The sequence below is a fragment of the Ruditapes philippinarum genome, unplaced genomic scaffold (genome assembly GCF_026571515.1).
Source record: "Ruditapes philippinarum isolate M1 unplaced genomic scaffold, ASM2657151v2 ctg414_1_1_1_1, whole genome shotgun sequence".
Taxonomy (NCBI): Eukaryota; Metazoa; Mollusca; class Bivalvia; order Venerida; family Veneridae; genus Ruditapes; species Ruditapes philippinarum.
In genome coordinates this window covers 214,175-220,174 of record NW_026853241.1, presented here as the reverse complement: position 1 = coordinate 220,174, position 6,000 = coordinate 214,175, and the positions used below count along the sequence as shown (strand labels likewise).

At 28.5% G+C, this 6,000-nt stretch overlaps 1 non-coding gene across 1 annotated transcript; it reads right to left on the bottom strand.

The window, feature by feature from the left end:
* Positions 1-5,137: 5,137 nt before the first annotated feature.
* Positions 5,138-5,223, bottom strand: Trnay-gua (transfer RNA tyrosine (anticodon GUA)). Its single transcript is given in 2 exon segments — positions 5,138-5,173; positions 5,187-5,223. It is a non-coding gene; the product is annotated as a tRNA-Tyr (tRNA).
* Positions 5,224-6,000: the final 777 nt, after the last annotated feature.

Sequence of the window (6,000 nt, the reverse complement as noted above, 5' to 3'; positions counted from 1 at the left end):
GGGAAACAAAAAGAATTTTATAGAAACTTGAATATTTATAGAGCAGATAAAACTACAGAAAATAGAATAAATATGGTAAAATCTAGAACGGATTATAAACATTAATTAGAAAAAAAAGCTTAATCACGATATTCAGGAAACCGAAAAATTTTAGAAAAATTCGTTATAAAATGCAAAAAGAATATTGGAAGCTATTTAAAGAATACAGGTATAAGGCAGAAAAACATAGTAATATCCTGTACACCATTTTCGCCGAATACTTTAAAGCGATAAATAAACCCAGATTCAATTTTTTTTCAACCGGACGATGACGCAATTTTATTTTTAACGAAACGATATTTCAATGGGGAATTTCAGTGTATGTTTGATGAACTGATTTAGAATCACGGAAAATGAAATATTACGCGCATGCTCAGAACTTAAGAATGATCGTTCCGGAGGACCCGACTATTTTAAATGAATTTTACAAATACGAATTAACTTTTGCTACTACCATATTTACTCAAGCTTTTAACAAATTACTATCGCAAGGTTATTTTCCCAAATGTGGTCTGAAGGTTTTTCATAATACCTATCTATAAAAAGGAGATAATAAAATTTACCGGAAAATTACAGGGGCAGTGACATTACTAAGTACCCTAGGTTAAACTTTTTCAAAAAAATACTTAATACACGTCTTAATAATTGGGCAGAGAACTATCACGTTTACATTGACGCGCCAAGGCAGGATTTAGGTCAAAGATGGGAACTGTAGATAATATTTTGTATTACAAAGTATAATTTAATATATAATTTGAAAAATAAACGTCTTTTGTTTGCTTCGTTGACTTACAAAAAAGCATTTGATTTTATTGTTAGGGGATAATCTATGGTTAAAGCTAATAAAATTAGGAGTCAGGGGAAAGAATGAAAGTTTGAAATCTATGTATACAAACGTCAAATCCAGAATTAAATTATTCAAAATACATTGAAGCGAAAACTTTCATGTTTCATTAAAGGGGTCCGTCAAGGACAGCTTGTCCCCTTTTTCTTTTTTCTATGTACATAAATGACTTAGAAATACTTTTATATTAAAAGTTTTTAAAGCATGACTTAGGTACTCTAAAAGTTTTATTTTATATGCGGACACATTTGCTATTATATCGAAACAAAGAAGATCTTCAAATGGATTAAATATTTTTAAAAGATTATTGCGACGAATGGGAAACTAAAACTAAAACGTAAAATAAAACAAAAATAATGGTTTTTAAAAAGGGAGGAATAAATCAGCAGAATTTAAGATTTTTATATGGAAATACAGAAATTGAAATAGTAAATAAATTCACTATTTAGGAATCGTTTCTTACAGTGGGTGGTCATTTCCACAAAACTTTCGAAGCACTTTTCAGGACAAGCATTAAAAGGCAATATTTAAACTTTTAACTGCTTATATGCAAAACTTTCCTTAATCTCAGTTTCACATTACACTCGACCTTTTTGACAATTAATAACACCTATTTTTAGCTATGGATGCGAGGTAGGGGGTTTTTATGGAAGCAAAAAAGATAGAAAATAAACATTTGAAATTTTTTGCAAAAATTTATTAGGAGTAAGCCACAAACTCAAATAACTTCGTTTATGGAGAATTAGGCAAGAGAACAATTAATACAGCTTAGAATGATACGAATTTTAAAAATTTTGGTTTTTTTAAAATTTTTAAATCGGAACAACATTTTGCTACATTAAAAAATTTACAATATGATGATCTTTTAATATAGAACAAAAACCAAAATTATAAAATGTTGGGCCCAATTCAATTTAAACAATTACTTCAGAGACTAGGGTTTTATCATTTGGGTTAATCAGGAGTGGGAAATGAAATTTTTTTTTTGAACTTGGTAAAACAGAGACTTAAAAATAACTACATGCAAACTGGACTGAATCTCTACGCAATTCATCAAGAGCTTCCCGATTTACATTCTTTTTTTCAAACTTGATTTTTTAAATTGTATCTTGAACAAATTAACATTCAGAAATTTAGAAATAGCATTTAACAAAGATTTAGAGTTTCAGCACATAGGTTATTAAATTGAAAACAGGGAGATGGCATAAACCAAACAAAATTCCAAGAAATGAAAGAAAATGTATAATATGTAACAAACTCGAGCGAGATGAATACCATTTTTATTAGAATGTACTTTATATTGTGAAATACGAACGAAGTATTTTACCAAAGTACTACTGGAAAAGACCAAAACATACCTAAAATTTATCGAAATTAATGTCAAATGAATCGACTACTATAATAAGAAAACTGTCCACTTTTATTTATAAAGCTTTTGAAATCCGTACAACCGATTTACTTTTTCTTAGAAATATTTTCATTCACACTTTTCTCCTGACAACGTCATTTTTACAAGTATATATTAATAATCTGTTTTGTTTAATCATTCAATACTTAAAAACATACATTTTATATTGTAAAGTGTAATAACATGTGTATTTAATTATTAGTTCATGTTATATTATCAATATTAAGTTTCTTCTAGTAAAACATACATATTTATATGTGATTGTAATGTATTAAATCAAAAGTATACAAGTCAGGTTTTTGTGAATTACTAAGTTTCTTTCCGGTTAGAACATTAATGCAATTTATTTTATTTACTTTTTTATTTCTAGTGTTTAAAAAGCTTTATGTATGCCAACACAATTAATTCTATTAAGAATTGTTACATAAAATGTGTAATTACATGTCTTTAGAGACTATTATATTCATTGTTATATGTCACCATTGACCTATATTTATTATTAAATGATTGATTGTATTACCATGACACTCATGGGTTTGTAACCTTTTGTGAATAAAAGATTATTATTATTATATGAATTCTTTTAATAAGTCTGGCAAGTTTGATATAAATGACAGTTATGATTTGTTGGGCTAGTCTTGATGAAACCATTTTGAGGGAATTTATTATCAGGTCTGAGATATGATCACAAACATTAAGCGAAATTCTCTGACAGAAAACGTCTAAAATTCTCTGTTTATATAAAATTTGATTATAAGGAGATGTTGACTGTCACGGAATTTGGTAAAATAATGATACATTAAGGAAAAAAGTCCACTTTATGGCCTATTTCTGATGTTTATACTAGAATTGCACTAGATCTTTTATGTCACTAAACTAATATCGGACAAAGTTTAACTACATGATTGTTTGCAGAATAACAGGTGATGTCTTAGAGTTCTAGCTGTTATTTTATTTATCAAATTTAATATCTTTTTAGGTAATGTAATTGATATAAAGTATGCTGTTGGTATAAATATTAGGTATGCCACTGTTATAGTTACATTTTTGTATAGAATTGGTTTATTTACTGATTGCGTTATTTTGCGCATAACCTGAAAAAAAATTAAGGAAATGGCATATAAGAATTGGCACATTGACTAATGTGATATAGATCATTCCCCTTTTACTTTGTTCTAAGTAGTGATAACAAAATATTGTAAAATATCGTACGTCATATTCATTTATACTAAATGTATATTAAGTATATAAAAATTGAGAAAGAAATAGAAGAACTAAACACAACATCAAAAAGGAAAGTCCCGCGAACCGGATTCGAACCAGTGACCTAAGGATGACAGAATAACCTCTACACGGAATTAATATCGATACGAAATTACTATTTTAGTAGATAGTATAACATTATATTATAGGAAAATATCCCTTTAACTAATGAACAAATTGACAATTGAAATACAATGCCATTTTGTTGCAATTATCAGATTAAGTTCTATGTCAACATAAAATGTTTTAAAAAGTAATATAATGCACCATATAACAAATGGGCAAATTTGTATTTAGATATACAAAGTCATTACTAAGTTGGAAGATGATTGATGAATTAAACAGTTATGATTTGTGTAGCTAGTTATGATGTACGATCTGACATGGAATTTATTGCCAGATTGCCACCAAATAAATGAAAACCTTAGACGCCTACTTAAAGATGTATGATGTCACTATTCGATTACAGAAAGTAGATACATTGACTGTATTGTAAGGTAAAGGCATATAATTTTATTCAAATTTAGATTGATTTTAATTTTTACAAAATGTCGACAATATCGACGCAGTGAGGATATTTTCAAATTTCAATTAGAATCTATGATGTTGACGCAATGAAACAAAACTTTTCACTGTACAGAGTTGTTATGTTTTGCGTTTTAATACTTTTATTGTTGATGATTTAATGTTTAATATAATGGTAACGGTGCTAGGGAGCGTGAGAGGCATACTGTTTTGTGGCGTATTCATATTTGAGGGTGTAACAACTACCTAATTATTTGATATATATTTGTACGAGGAAACATTTAGAGGGAATGCCGGTCTGTTTTCTATATTGTTTGGATAATTATGATATATGAATTCTTAATTAGTCTGCAAGTTTGAAATAAATGACAGTTATGATTTGTTCGGCTAGTCTTGATGAAACCATTTTGAGGGAATTTATTATCAGGTCTAAGATATGATCACAAACATTAAGCGAAATTCTCTGACAGAACACGTCTTACATTCTCTGTTTATATAAATTTTTGATTATACGTAGATGTTAACTATCACAGAATTTGGTAAAATAATGATATATTAGGGAAAGAAGTCCACTTTATGGCCTATTTCTTATGATCATACTAAACATTGTACTAGATCTTTTATGTGATTAAACTGATATAAGACAAAGTTTAACTACATGGTTCTAGCTGTTATTTTTATTTGTCAAATTTGATATCTTTAAAGACAATGCCATTGCTATAAAGTATGCTATTGTTATTGCTATTACATATGCTTCTTTTAAAGTTACATTTCTGTATAAAATTGCCTTTTTCTAATTGCGTTATTTCGCAGAGAATGATAGAAATGGCACTTACGAATTGGCAAATTGACAAATGTGATACAGATTATTTCTCTTTTACTATGTTCTAGATAGTGATAACACACTCGTACAGTACTTTTATAAGATTTTCAACCAGTTTAAAACAGGAAACATTATAGTGTAAAACATCGTATTTCATATTCATATATACTTTATAAATGCAGCATATGAAAACTGAAAGAAATAGATGTACAAAATATAACATCAAAAAGGAAAGTCCCGCGAACCGGATTCGAACCAGTGACCTAAGGATGACAGAATAGCCACTACAGTCCTCCGCTCTACCAACTGAGCTATCACGGGATTTATATTGATATTATTTGTAGGAGATACAATAATATTATATTATATGAAAATATCACGTTAACTAATAATCAAATAATATTTAAAATACAATTTGAACAGTCATTTTCCTTTGGGTTGCAATTATCAGATTACGTTTTTTAAACATAAGAGTTTGAAAACTCGAACAACAAGTAATATTATGCACTATTACAAATGGGCACATGATATTTTAGATATACAAAGTCATACTAAGTTGGCAAGATGATATGAATTACAGTTATGATTTGTGTAGCTAGTTATGATGTTCGACCTGACATGGAATTTATTGCCAGATTGCCACCAAATAAATAAAAACCTTAGACGCCTACTTAAAGGAATATAATGTCATTATTCGATTACAGAAAGTAGATACATTGACTGTATTGTAAGGTAAAGGCATATAATTTTGTTCAAATTTAGATTGATTTTAATTTTTACAAAATGTCGACAGTATCGACGCAGTGGAGATATTTTCAAATTTCAATTAGAATCTATGATGTTGACGCAATTAAACAAAACTTTTCACTGTACAGAGTTGTTATGTTTTGCGTTTTAATACTTTTATTGTTGATGATTTAATGTTTAATATAATGGTAACGGTGCTAGGGAGCGTGAGAGGCATACTGTTTTGTGGCGTTTTCATATTTGAAGGTATAACAACTGCATGTATCTAATTATCTGATACATTCGTACGAGGAAACATTTAAAGGGAATGCCGATCTGTCTTCTACATTGTAAAGAATTGGGTTTTTTTTA